The sequence below is a fragment of the Manis javanica genome, chromosome 13, assembly GCF_040802235.1.
Source record: "Manis javanica isolate MJ-LG chromosome 13, MJ_LKY, whole genome shotgun sequence".
Taxonomy (NCBI): Eukaryota; Metazoa; Chordata; class Mammalia; order Pholidota; family Manidae; genus Manis; species Manis javanica.
The window spans coordinates 21,298,550-21,313,230 of NC_133168.1; positions in this window are offsets into that span (position 1 = coordinate 21,298,550).

The window sequence follows — 14,681 nt, forward strand, 5'->3', positions numbered from 1 at the left end:
CTACTCCTGTGTTCTCATAAGACCCTATAACCTACCCCCTCATCATGATTTATTGCAACTATGTCTTTTTATGTCTGTCTTATTCATTAAATCATAGGTTTTTGAGTGCAAAACCTGGGTCTTATTGATCTTTATATCTCCAGAATTTGGCACAGGGCCTGGTATATGTGGATTCTTAAGAAATGTTTAAGTGAATGATTTAACTGTTACATGCAAATAACTCTAAGAAGTTCTAAGTATTAAGAATTATGCTCTTGGTCATACCTAAAGTAGCACTCTGGTGAGCTACACTGCTGTACTCTAATCTAGGATATGTCATTAGCATGGTAAAAATTCTAATTTAGCTTTGGCTTCCTTTGCTTATTTTCATCCCAAAGCCACCTTTGCATCTGAGCATCCCCTACTTCAGTCTGAGGGAAGCCCCAGGCCAGGGTGCACCTGCCAAGGAGAAACGCTGGTAGGAAAGCACAAGAGTGGGCAGAACTCGGGGCTTCTCAACTGCCTCGAGCGGGAGAAAAGGGTGCACTGGCTCTTCTTTCCTTGTATTACCTGCAACTCTAGAGGCTTGAGAGAACCTATGACACTGAGTAAGGGGATGGCTCACATAGGGAGGGGAACTTAGGCTCAGAAAACCCTCTTATGATTTCATTTATTGGCTCTCATATGGAATGATCTTATTTTCAAATCATACGTTTCAGTTGTTTGCCATATTGTCATTCACTGCAAGTGACCAGGGCTGGGTGCAAAGCAGGCGTTTAGTAAATTCTTGCTAAATAATTCTTGCAAGGTTTGTCCATTCTTTTTCTTACAGATATGCATTATTAGTCTGTTCATAAACACCACATGGCCCTTTATTTTCAGTTTCTCTTCATGTATATCCACACATGAAAAATTCATTAAATTTGTTCTTTTTTCCAGTCACCAAATTAGGTGCTAGAGAATCTCAGATTGATTGAGTGCCATCACAGCCCTCAAGGAGCAAATGGTTCTGGTGAGAGAAGCAGAGAAATGAGTAGAATTAATAGTAAGATAGATGTCAATGATGGAAACATGCACCAGTTGTTATGGAGGCAGAAAGGAGGATTGAGCTACAAGCCAATGAGGGAGACAGAATGGCGGTAGAGGTATTAGGGAGGTATTGCTGGAAAGATAACACTGAAAGAACAGGAATTAGGAGGTGGGTAGTTGGAAGTGGGATGGGCATTTCAGGCAAGAGGGTGACATGAAAGAACCTGTAGGACAGGCACAAGACTGCATTCCCAGAGAATGAGGAGTAGTTGAGTGTTGCTAGAGCAGAGGGTTCCAGGTGGGGAATGGGGAGGGTGAGGCTGGAGACGAGGGGTAAGCTCAGATCACATGAAGAAACTGTGACATTGTTCTCTCTGTGTTCAGAAGTTACTGAAGGATTCTGAGCAGATTTACAAAAATGGAATACTGTACCTGAGAGGAGGGAATGGATTTGAAGGAGGCAGGACTGCTTAGCTATAGAGGTGATAAAGCCGGTCCCTGGACGTACTGGCTGGATCACTGGGTAACTAGTGTGAGGATGAGACAGCACAGTGGTTAAAAGCACAGCATTGCCTCTGCAGCCATGTGACCTGAGTTCAGATCTCAGCTCTGACACTGCGAACTGTGCGACCTTGGGAGGTGATCCAATCTCTCTGTGCCTCAGTTCCTTCATCTGTAAAATGGGAATGATATTAATATTATTTACCTCTTAAGATTGTTGTGAGGATCAAATGAGTAAATAGGTGTAAAGGACTTAGAATCATTCCTGACACAGAAAGTACTATAAAAGTGTTTACCACTTTTATTATAGGAAAGGAACAAGTTTTAAAGTGGAAGAGGCTGAGTTCACTTTTAGACATTTTGGCATTGGGAATCCTTATGAAGTCATCAGTAGCTGGTTGATATGATCATCCAGAATTCCAAAGAAAGGGCTTGGCTAGAAGTACAGATATTTTTAAATTTCATTATATGAATAAATCTGACTAAAAACATGCAGGTTAAGTCAGCAGAAGGAAGGAAATAATTAAGAGTAGAGCAGAGATAAGTGGAATGGAGAATAGAAAAACAAAAGGCAAAACATCAATGAAATCAAGAGTTGGTTTTTCAGAAAGATCAGTCAAATTGATAAATTCTTAGCAAGTCTGACAAAAAAAAAGAATACTCAAATAGCTAAAATTAGGAGTAAAAGGGGACACATTAAGACTGATAACACAGAAAAAAAGGGATTATAAGAGACTACTAAAAACAATTAGTAAAAGCCCAGGATAAGAGGATAAATTCCTATAAATATACAACCTACCAAGACTAAATCATGAAGAAATAAAAATCTGAACAGACCTATAACTATGAGAAGATTAAAATGGAAAAAAAGTAACTTCCCATCAAGTAACATTCCAGGACCCAATGGCTTCACTGGGGAATTTTACCAAACATTAAAGAAAATTAACACCAATCCTTTTTAAGCTCTTCTAAAGAATCAAAGAAGAAGGAACAGTCCCAAACTCATTCTATAAGGCCAGCATTATCTTGATACCAAAACCAGATGAAGACAAAACAAGGAAAAGAAAAACAATTACAAACCAATATCCTTGATGAATACTAATGTAAAAATCCTAAACAAAATACTAGCAAACCAAATTCAACAGCACATTTGAAGGATCATACCATGACTAAGTAGGATTTATAGTTAGGATGCAAGGATGATTCAATATGAAAATCAGTCAGTATAATTCATCACATTAACCAATGAAGGACAAAAACCACATGATCATTTCAATGAATGTAGAAAAAGCATTTGAAAAATTCAATACCTTTCCATGGTAAAAGCAGTTAGCAACTAGGATTCGAAGGAATCTACTTCAATCTAATAAAAGTCATAAATCAAAAGCCCACAACAGTCATACTTAACAGAGAAAAACTGAGTTTTTCCTTTAAGATCAGGAACAAGGCAAGGATGCCCACTTTCACCACTACTATTCAACACGATACTAAAAGTTCTTGCTAGATCTGTTAGACAGGAAAAAGAAATACAAGGAATATAAATTGGAAAAGAAGTACATTTTCTCTGTTCACAGATGACATTATCTTACATCTAGAAAACCCTAAAGATTATACCCCAAAGCTGTTAGAGCTAATAAATTCAGCAAAGTTGTAGGATACAAAATCAACATTCAAAAATAAGTTGTTTCTATATACTAATAATGACTAATCTGAAAAGGAAACTAAGAAAAAAATTCTATGTACTATAGTATCAAAAAGAATAAAATACTTAGAAATAGACTTAACCAAACAGGTGAAAGACTTTCACAATGAAAACTATACACACTGATAGGCAAAAAAGACATTAAAGAAGATATAAATGGAAAGACATCCCGTGTTTGTGGATTGGAAGATGTAATATTATCACTGTCCAAAATAATCTATGGATTGAATATAATCCCTATTAAAATCCCAATGGCAGTTTTTGCATAAATTGTAAAATTATCCAAAAATTTACATGAATTCCCCAAACACCCTGAATAACCAAAGCAGTTTTGATACAGAACAAAGTTGGAGGCCTCACACTCTCTGATTTCAAAACATACTGCAAAGCAATAGTAATTAAGACGGTATGGTACTGGCATAAAGAGTATAGACCAATGGAACAGAATAGAAAGTCCAGAAATAAATGCTAATATATATGGCCAAATTATTTTTGACAAGGGTGCCAAGGATACACAATGACAAAAGGGTAGTTTCTTCAACAAATGTTCTGGGAAAGCTGGATATCCACATGCAAAAGAATGAAATTGGACACTTGATTTACACTATATATGAATATTAATGCAAAATGGATTAAAGGCATAAATGTAAGTCCTGAAACCATTAAACTCCTACAGGAAAACATAAGGGAAAATCTTTATAACATTGGATTTGGCAATGATTTCTTGCATATGATACCAAAAGTATAGGCGACAAAATTAAAAATAGACAAATGGGACCACACCAGACATAAACACTTCTGCATGTCAAAAGAAACAATCAACAGAGTGAAAAGGCAATCTATGGATTGGGAGAAAATACTGGCAAATCATATATTTGATAAGGAGTTAACATCAAGAATGTATAAGTGGTTTCTACAACTCAGCAAGTAAGCACGAGTAACCCAAATTAAATATGGGCAAATGACTTGAATAGACATTTCCCCAAAGAAGATACACAAAAAACCAACAATCACATTCAAACATGCTCAATATCACTTATCATTAGGGAAATGCAAGTCAAAACCACAATGAGACACACTTTGTGCCCATCAGAATGGCCATTATCAAGTACAGAAAATAATAAGTGTTGGAGAGGATGTGAAGTTGGAATACTTGGGCACTGTTGGTGGGAATGCTAACTGGTGTAGCCATTATGGAAAACAGTATGACGGTTCTTCAAAAAGTTAAAAATAGTATTACTTTATGATATAGCAATCTTACTTTTGTGAGTATCTAAAAGAACTCGAAGTAGGATCTCAAACAGATATTTTCATCTTATGTTCACTGCAGCACTACTTATAATAGCCAAGGCACTGGAGCAACTCAAATGTTTATTGGCAGATGAGTGTATAAAGAAAATGTGATATATACATATAACAGAATATTATGAAACCTTAAAAAAGAAGAAAATCCTGTCACATGGTATAAGGTGGATGAAACTCAAGTACATTATGCTAAGCAAAATAAACTATTCACAAAAGGACAAATACTGTGTGATTCCCCTCATCTGAAGTATCTAAAGTAGTAAAAAATCATAGAAACAGAAAGTTGGAAGGTGGAGCAAAGGGCTGGGGGAATTAGTGTTTAATGGATATAGAGATTCAGTATTGCAAGATGAAAATGTCCTGGAGCTATGTTGCAACACAAGGTGAATATATTTCACATGACTGGATTGTACACTTAGAAATGGTTAAGATGGTAAATTTAATGTTGTGTGGGGTTTTTTTCACCAAAATTAAAAAAATTAAAAATGCAACAAAACCAAACAGAGGGTAAATTAAATTCCTTAGGAAACATAGGGAGAATGAAAGGAATAGGCCAAGGATAGAGCAGAGATTCCTCCAAGACTCCTCAGAATCATTTGGGAATATGTTGGGAATAGGAGGATACCACACATATTCATTAGGAAAGCCTGCTTCTTATGTCCTGCTGTAATTGTTCTTTTTCTTTCTCAGAAAGTTGGAGATCTCAACAGTGGATTATTTACAAACCTAAATCTTAGTACTGGAAGGGATTTCAGCTACAGAAATGAGCAGATAAAGGAAATGCAATATTAAAAGAAGTGATGCAAGTAGCACTTCTGAGGGGCCAGAGAGGAAATTACACATCCAGCTCTGGAAAGTGAGGATGCGAAACTCAGGAAGGATGAGGTGGTGGCACTGGAGCCCCTCTAGGTACCTGCTGCCTGTGTGGTGAAGTCAGGACAAGGAACAGAGTCAGGAGTGTTTGAGCTGCAACTTAAGTTAGTGGGGAAACTAACATTAGCAACAAAATACTATAGTGACTAGGTTTTCTAAACCAAGGTTGAGACCCAGGTCTGACGCAGGGAAAAATGTTTAAAACCACAATGGTAGTGGAACACCTAGGGTATTTGGCAGACATTCCCCTGGCCCTCCTTCTTGGAATATGCAGTGTCTTGAGCTCTCTACCACTGGGCAGGCTGAAGAAAAGAAGACCCACCATTGGTAAGATGTGACAGGTAAGTCATGAGCAGGGGGACCAAAGAAAGAGGTGATGGCAAGAGAAAGCAGTTTGATCACAAACAAGGGAGGTGACCTGGGACTGTATCTGCCCCCTTCCCGCAGCCCATACCTCTAGGAGGTTGATGTGGTGCCTTGTATCTTCACAGATGATTTTGAGCTGCAGGACTGGAGAAAGGAACACAAATTCATTTCTTATGATCAGGGTCCTGCTCTGTAAGCTATCACTTTATCTCCTTTATGGCACTAAATTCATCAGAAAACATTAGTTAAACCTTCAATTCAGACATTATGGCTAAGAAGGAATGTGGGTGGGTCTAACCCAGGCCCTAAGTAATAGAGATCAGATTCTAAGTAACACCAATGACTCTATATGTATTTATATCTGTTTCTGAGGAGGTAAGTAATACACATACTTCCTGCAGCTGAGGACTTGATGTTATAATATTCGTTATAGAGTCTTCCTAGGGAGCAGCTTTAAAGTAAAAGGAACTCTTCCCTCTCCCACAAAGTTCTATTATTGGCCAAAGAACCTCTTCTGCCTCTTTCCCCATCCCCCTCTCTCTGCCACATACACAGTCACAAACACACAAGCACATACTCACAAGTCAGTCACTTAAAAGTCAAACTAACTTTTTAATGGGAAAGTCAGTCACTCTAAGTGCTTGAAGGTGGTGAAGGTGAAAGGAAGCACTGGAGCAGATCACCCAGGGCTCCATGAAGCTCTGGGTTTCTGAGAAGGTTTTATCTTGAGTCTACTTTCCCCAAAGAAATGACATCTTCTTTCTCACCAATATCTCTGAAAAAGCCATAGTAATCTTTGATGCATCTCTTTGAGCTCTTGAACAAACATTTAATTGAGAACTTCTTTTTTGATAAGTGTTCAGATGTAAGCATGTCACCTGGGTCATTCAGGCCTCTTTGTATTAGTAGCACAACTCTTTGCAAATAAACAAAGCCTGGGTTCCTGGGGAAAAATGCAGCTTACACAGCACTTCGGAGTGCTCAAAGGGCCTCTGTTCCCTCTCCATACTAATGTGGTTTCCTGAGAAGACCAAGATTATTTTACTGCCCCAGGATGCCAGGAAATTTTCATTTGGCTCCTTCAGATCTTTGGGATAAAAGTGGGACAGTAAGGAAAAGAATTCCCTTTGCTGTCTTAGATTTCTGTTCTCCAAGAAAATATGTTATGTTTTCTAAGATCAGATACTCTGTCATTTATTTCTAACTTCGGTAACTGTATTATTTTACATCCCCCAGTCTCCACTTTTTTTCACAGAAATATCTCCCCCTCTGCTCCTTCCTGCTTTGGATTGTTCCATGGGATTCCACTTTTGGCTAAAATATAGGTAGTGTCTTTTGCACATTGTAGGCTTATTGGCTAATGTTGAATTGAAGGACACAAGTATCTCCTAAGTAGAAATTATAATCACAGCTAAAACCAACAAAGTAAGTACACTTTCTCATACACCCTGAAACAGTTCATCCTAGAAGTTTTTGAGGTGCAGATTGTCAGAATAAAATTGAAGTTATCCATTTGGTAGTTTATGAGGAAGTGCTTTCCTGACCACCCTTTACAACACTGTACTCCGCCTGCCTCAATCACCTTCACTTGGCTTGATTTTCCTGCATAGCACTCAACACCTAACATTGTATTTGCTTATTTATTGTCTGTCTCTCTCCACTATAATGGAATCTTCATAAATGAAAGGGTTGGGTTTTATCTCTGCTGTATTTCTGGTGCTCAAGAACTATATGGTGAATGGATGAATGGGACAGTAGCTTATTTGTGTATTTAAAGAAAATGACTTAAACCTTCAATCAATTTCAAAAACTCTATTAATTTCACTTCTTAAGCTTTCACTTTGAAAAATTCTGGCTCAGCTTTGCAATAAATATTTCATAAATTCCACAAGCAATGAGAAAGAAGAAAAAATCTGTAACTTCACTTTTATTACTGAAATGAGAGAAAGCAGCCTCTCCCCCCAGCCCTTTCTGCCCACCCCCCCACCTCCTTCCCCTCTCTCATGCACAGGGGGCTCCAGTGTGCAGTTTCTCACACACATGGACTTGGTTCTCTGTACTTTTTATATCCTGGCACTAGGTGCTTAGCTTTGTTTCTCTGGCATTTTCTGCAATTCTCTATGAGTGTTTGGTCTTGTAAAGTGTATCAACATTTTGCAAAACCAGAGCCCAAAGCTTTCTAACATTTGTGAAATTAAAAATGTTATGAACATTTCCAAAGTGGGAAATAAAAATATAATAACATTGCCACATTGACTGCATTTGGGAAGCAACTGAGGGCACAACTAATAAATCATAATAAAATTAACATACATGTGTTTTTCCAGAACAGTTTTCCTCCTGAATTATCAGGTATTCCCTCTCCTCTTCGACTCTGTTCTCCAAATGCTCAAATCAAAGTTACTTGCACACTGAGTAAACATTTTCTAAGGGGATATGTATAATAAATCTTATTAGAAAGGAACTTTCTGCTAACCTGATTTCCTCTCTGATAGCTTTCAAAGATTTTTTTCATGTGCTTTTGACCATAAATTTAATAAATTGCTTTCTTGACTTTGAAAATTTGCTCCTCAAATAGTTGAATTTTATTGGCTCTCCATCATGTTCCGGGCAGCTCCATTTGTATTGTTTATTTTGATGCTCACAACTAACTTGTGAAGTAGATGTCACTTACTAAATGAGGTTTTCTGAAGTTCAGAGAGGTGAAGCTACACACTCGAAGTCACACAGAGAGCATGACAGGGAATCAGGATTCAAACTCAGCTTATCTTGACTTCACATACCGTTTCCTTCTTTTCTTTATTAAATCAGCCATCTGACTTTCTACATAATCACACATTTATTTCTCATCCTATTAAGGGTGAGAGAATCCCCACATGTTTGGTTAAAACAGCACTGAGATAAGAAAGGAGATTTCTTTAAGAGCTTGGTTTTCTTGCCTGTAGAATGGACAAGGAGGGCTTTAAAGTTTCTTTCAATAAAATGGTCTTAATTGGGATCAGTGAAAATAAAATATAATTGAAAAATATAAGTGGTTCAGTGCTAGGAGCTGTATTCCAAACACTTTTATTCCTCATAAGGGAATATACAAAAACATTACACATCAAAAAGTGTTAATATCTAGTACAGTGATAAATTTAAATCTGGATTAAGATACTTTCAAAAATCTAATTAATCTAGTTAGGATTGTGTGTGTATATATATATATATATACACACACATATTTAATGTGTAAACTGTAGGTTTAATGTCAGAATCTCATTTTCATTTTGAGGCTATTGTTCCCTGACTGAAGCTTTGCTTTTCCCTTTAAATGGTCTTGATTATTTCTTAATGTCCTTTGACTGCCCTGTTCTATAAATCACATTGGCACTTTCTTTCTTTTAATCATGTTTATATACATTAGAATATTTCCCACCAAACACATACATATTCGTTACAGCTTTCTTAAAGAACTAACAATCTCTTAAAGCACTAGTAACACAAAGTATAAACATCTAATGGCATTATATTAAGCCAAGTTAAAAAACAAAAAGCTGAAACACATTTTGAATAGATTTTCTTTGAGAATGTTACTATTTTTGTCTAGTGGAACTTTCATTTTTAAGGGGAATGGTCAAGAAAAATTGCAGCAGACTTTTACAATAAATATAGCTTTATGGAGACATTGTGTAGCACAAGGAATGAGAAAAACAAGAGAACTGTTTCATCGGCAAGATACACAAATTAGTATCTGGATTTGCCAGGATAGCACTGATACTGTGAAATCTGACATTCAGAATTGCTAAGATCAAAATGTACCACTCATATGTTGTTTAAAGATGGTCCTCACTTTTCAAAGAGTGTCTACCCAAGTTGTATCTTTCATGCAGAAATTCTACCATGTAAACATTCGAGATACTTTGAAATGGAAATTTTCTCCATAAAGTAGTATTTTTTTTTTTTTAGCAGGAGGCCAAAGTCTCAGGGGAAGAAAAAAGTCCCTTAAAAAAAACTTTATGAAAGCAAATAAAACTGCAAATTAAAATTCTCTATGCATCTGATGTTACAGCTGGTTAATGATTTGCCTATATATTTTAATGAAATGATGTAGTCAGAATGCAGCGTTTACCTCATCATTTGTTTGAAGAATCAAGTCCATAAATAAAGTCAGAGTAGTTCATTGAACAGGTGAACAAAGAATACGTTCTCTATTCTATGTACAAATAATCCTATATACTGAATACAGCCTACATTTTCTAATGTGGTTGGTCAAGAAAAACTACATATAAATACAATAGTCGGCAGGTTAAATATTTTACTAATAGTTTCATTTAAAAATGACAATAAATGTAGATGTCATTTACATAAATGTCTCCATGTGTACACATGTGTGCACGTTCACACACACACCTTTCAACTCTGTCAGATTTACCTATAGTCTGGAGGGTAAGATTTTCATCAGGTTATGTAATTAAGCCTAACTTTACTTTCTCAGTTTAAGCATTTGTTCTGACATATTCTTTTCTCCCTTCGAACCATGTTGGAATTTTTTATTCCATTTTTATAGGACAGCTTTGACTCTGCACTAAACCATGCCACTAACACGTTACTTAATCTAACTGGCACATTGTAAAATTTTACACATGCGCTCATCCAGATAATTACACAATTAATTTTCACTTAGTTCAGCTGAAACGGGGATAATGAAATTTCCACTGGTGTACTGTTACATCCTAGGGGGCAAGGGTCAGTTTCCTGTTTGGATAAGGGTGAGTTTAAAGAGGATTTCTGACAGTCTCCTTACTTCAACTGGTTCTGAAAACATTGCAATGGAATTTCAATTTACAGCTCAGTTCAATCAAAGGAGCAGATGTGGGGAACGTGCCACCACCATGCAAGAGCCTCCTTCCACACAGGTGTGCGAAGTAAACCATCAGCTCTTGCTTTAAAGACAAGTGTCTTCTACCTTACATTCTGGAGTGAAAAACTGGCTGACAGGCACTTGGAATGCATTTTTCCCTCAAGGTTTAGACATTTGCTGAGTTGTGATACTAAAGCAAAGGTCTCTGTTCTCACTGCCTTTAATTCTGGAGGAAAACAGTAGACTCTCAATGACTAAAACACCCTTGAATTTAGAGGATACTTCAAATCATAGTCTTGTGAAATGTTTTCACAGAACAAAAGTGTCCCAGGGTCTAGGTTTTCCTGGTGTAAAAGTGAAGAAATCTTACTTTAAAGGAAAGTGTACATCTTAATCTTTCCTTGAGAGGTGGCTTGTTTTGCTATGGTGTGAGGGTTTAAATGTCCTTTCCTTAGTACTAGTTATGTATTTTATAAATAACAGTGAAAGATGCCCAACAAGAAAATTATGGAGAGTTTGACTAATCCATTTTTTACTTAGGAATATTCTTTTCACTACAGAATCAGACATATTGCTGTAACTCTACATGTGGTTTAAAAAGGACTGGCTTCTTAAGCAAATCAGCTTTATGCTAAGTCACTATGCATATCAAATGTTCATTGTGTGGTAATAAAAATGTCTGACTAGACTATATACGTAAATTAATAAAGCCTCTGTGGGCACTATGTTGTGATGTCAATTCCTATCTAGGCTAACGGAAAGGTGGAGAATAACTTATTGCTGAGTCCAGATGCCTTCAGTGGTGCCATATGGAGGAAGAGGCTGTGACGTTCACCTGTATAGGTAATAAAGAAAGTTATTACAGGGCACTGTAGAAAGTACAGTATGTTCCTACTAATAGCCAGCTATGTTTCTTCTAACTTCATTGGAAAACTCACATGTCAAAACTCAAGGAAAACAGGGTTTAGATTATAGTAGCATATTCTGTATTTTCCAAAGAAATAATTTTACCTCCTGAAATAAGTGAATCTTGAATAGGTCTAAAATAATTTAGGGGAAAAGACCTGGCAGGGATACGTATGAGTTTACAAAAGCATGTCCAGTTAGAGCACCTATTCCCTTTCACATTGAAGGTAGGAGGCTGGGCCCTGCTCTTCCTCCAACACTCCAGGTATGTTTCTGCCTGTGGGTCTTAGAACTGGCTATTTCCTCGGCCTGGAATCCTCATGCTTCAGATGACTCTAAGATGCACTCCCTTATAGCAAGTATTTTTCCAAATTAACCTTTTCAATGAAGGCTCCCCTGACCATCCTGACTGGAAATTGTAGCTCACACTGTCCTACCCACTCCCAAGGCCCTAGCTTTTCCAGACTCCCTTTACCCTTCACTTTTCTTTCTTCATAACATTTATCACATTGGAACATTTTGTAAAACTTACTTATTTATTATCCATCTATTTTTTACTGTCTTCCAGTGGCATGCAAGCCTGAGGACAGAAGGGATTTTTGTTTTGTTCACAGCCATATCCCAAGCACCTAGAATGGTAGTTGGCGGGTGGTCGGTGAATGTGTCTAGAATGACTGGAAGACTGAGTAAGTCTTGGGAGTCTAGATGCTATTTCATTTTTACTCTTTGCTGCAATCACAGAAACTAACACGGTCCTAACAAATATGAGAGGCTAACTGTAATGGAGTGAATGAACAAATAACCATGTGGAGTCATGTTGCTTTTGTATGCTGGAGATGCAGAACATTCTGGAAAGGTTAGCCATTCTAAAACCAATGACTGACATCCTCAAGAACTTGACATGCAGTAGGAAACAACTTTCCAATCTGCAGGTAACTAAATCTATGGGTTAACAGAACACACAAGCCCATTCTGCTCTTGACTTATTCCCTCTCTGGAGCCGGTCACTCCATTTGCTTTCTGTTCACTGTTTTTCACCCTCTTATTCTTGCAAACATTCAGAGGGGTCAACTACATCTTTAATATGTGTTTATATTATGGCAGATACTATGACAGAAGACTATCTTGTTTTTAGGCCAGACATTGGGCAGGGGGCAATTTAATATAAGTTATTAAATATATAAAAAATATTTCCAGAGGGCGGGAGCCAAGATGGCAGCGTGAGTAGAGCAGTGGAACTCTCCTCCCAAAAACACATAGAGCTATGAAAATATAACAAAGAAAAATCTTCCTAAAATAGAGACCACAGGACACAGGACAACATCCAGACCACATCCACACCTGCAAGAACCCAGCGCCTTGCGAAGGGGGTAAGATACAAGCCCCTGCCCAGCGGGACCTGAGCGCCCCTCCCCCCGGCTCCCAGTGGGTGGAAATAAACCGGAGCAGTCTTTTTTTTTTTTTTGGGGGGGGGAGTGCTTTTTGGAAGCCTTAAAGGGACAGGGACCCCGTTGCTAGGGAGGCAAGGTGGTGGGACCGGTGTGTGGGTGCCTGGGACCGGCAATTGAGGACGAAGGAAATCGCGCATTTTTCCCCTTTTTTTTCCTCTTTTTGGCGAGTGCTTTTTGGAAGCCTTACAGGGACAGGGACCCTGGTGCTAGGGAGGCAGGGCGGTGGGACTGGTGAGAGGGTGTTTGGGACCGGTGCCTGAGGACAAAGAATATCCCGCATTTTTCCCTGCGGGACCGGTGGGTGGGTGCCTGAGACCGGCACCTGAGGACGGAGGAAATCGCATGTTTTTCCCCTTTTTTTTCTCTTTTTGGCAAGTGCTTTTTGGAAGCCTTAAAGGGACAAGGACCCCGGTGCTAGGGAGGCAGGGCGGCGGGACTGGTGAGCGGGTGCCTGGGACCGGCGCCTGAGGACAAAAAAAAAAAAAATCAAGTGTTTTTTCTTTTTTTTTTTTTCCTGTTCCCTCTCTCATTGTTGCTGTTGTTGTTTTGGTTTGGAGAGTGCTTTTTGGAAGTCTTAAAGGGGCAGGACAGGTCACTTAGACCAGAGGCAGGGAATCTGGGGATCTCTGGGCACTCTAACCCCCTGGGCAGCAAGGAGCACAGAGGCCCCTTACAGAGATAAATAGCCTCCCAGCCACTCCCCCTCCAACGGGGCTCCACCATTTTGGAGGAGCAGCCCCAGCCAGGCCACGCCCACAGCAACAGCAGAGATAAACCCCATAGCAACCGGGCAGGAAGCAGAAGCCCTGTCTGCGCACAGCTGCCCAGCACAAGCCACTAGAGGTCGCTATTCTCCCAGGAGAAGGCCACAAACCAACAAGAAGGGAAGCTCTTCCAGCGGTCACTTGTACCAGATTGGCAAACTATCTCTATCACCATGAAAAGGTAAAACTACAGGCAGACAAAGATCACAGAGACAACACCTGAGCAATGGGATGAGATGCAGAGAAAAATGCAAGAGCAGTGGGATGAAGTCCGGAGGGAGATCACAGATGTCAGGAAGGAGATCACAGAAGTGAAACAATCCCTGGAAGGATTTATAAGCATAATGGATAAGATGCAAGAGGCCATTGAAGGAATAGAAGCCAGAGAACAGGAACATATAGAAGCTGACAGAGAGAGAGAGATAAAAGGATCTCCAGGAATGAAACAACACTAAGAGAACTATGTGACCAAGCCAAAAGGAATAATATTCGTATTATAGGAGTACCAGAAGAAGAAGAAAGAGGAAAAGGGATAGAAAGTCTCTTTGAAGAAATAATTGCTGAAAACTTCCCCAAACTGGGGGAGGAAATAATCGAACAGACCATCGAATTACACAGAACCCCCAACAGAAAGGATCCAAGGACAACAATACCAAGACACATAGTAATTAAAATGGTAAGGATCAAGGACAAGGAAAGAGTTTTAAAGGCAGCTAGAGAGAAAAAGGTCACCTACAAAGGAAAACCCATCAGGCTAACATCAGACTTCTCGACAGAAACCCTACAGGCCAGAAGAGAATGGCATGATATACTTAATGCAATGAAACAGAGGGCCTTGAATCAAGGATACTGTATCCAGCACGACTATCATTTAAATATGATGGCGGGATTAAACAATTCCCAGAAAAGCAAAAGCTGAGGGAATTTGCTTCCCACAAACAACCTCTACAGGGCATCCTACA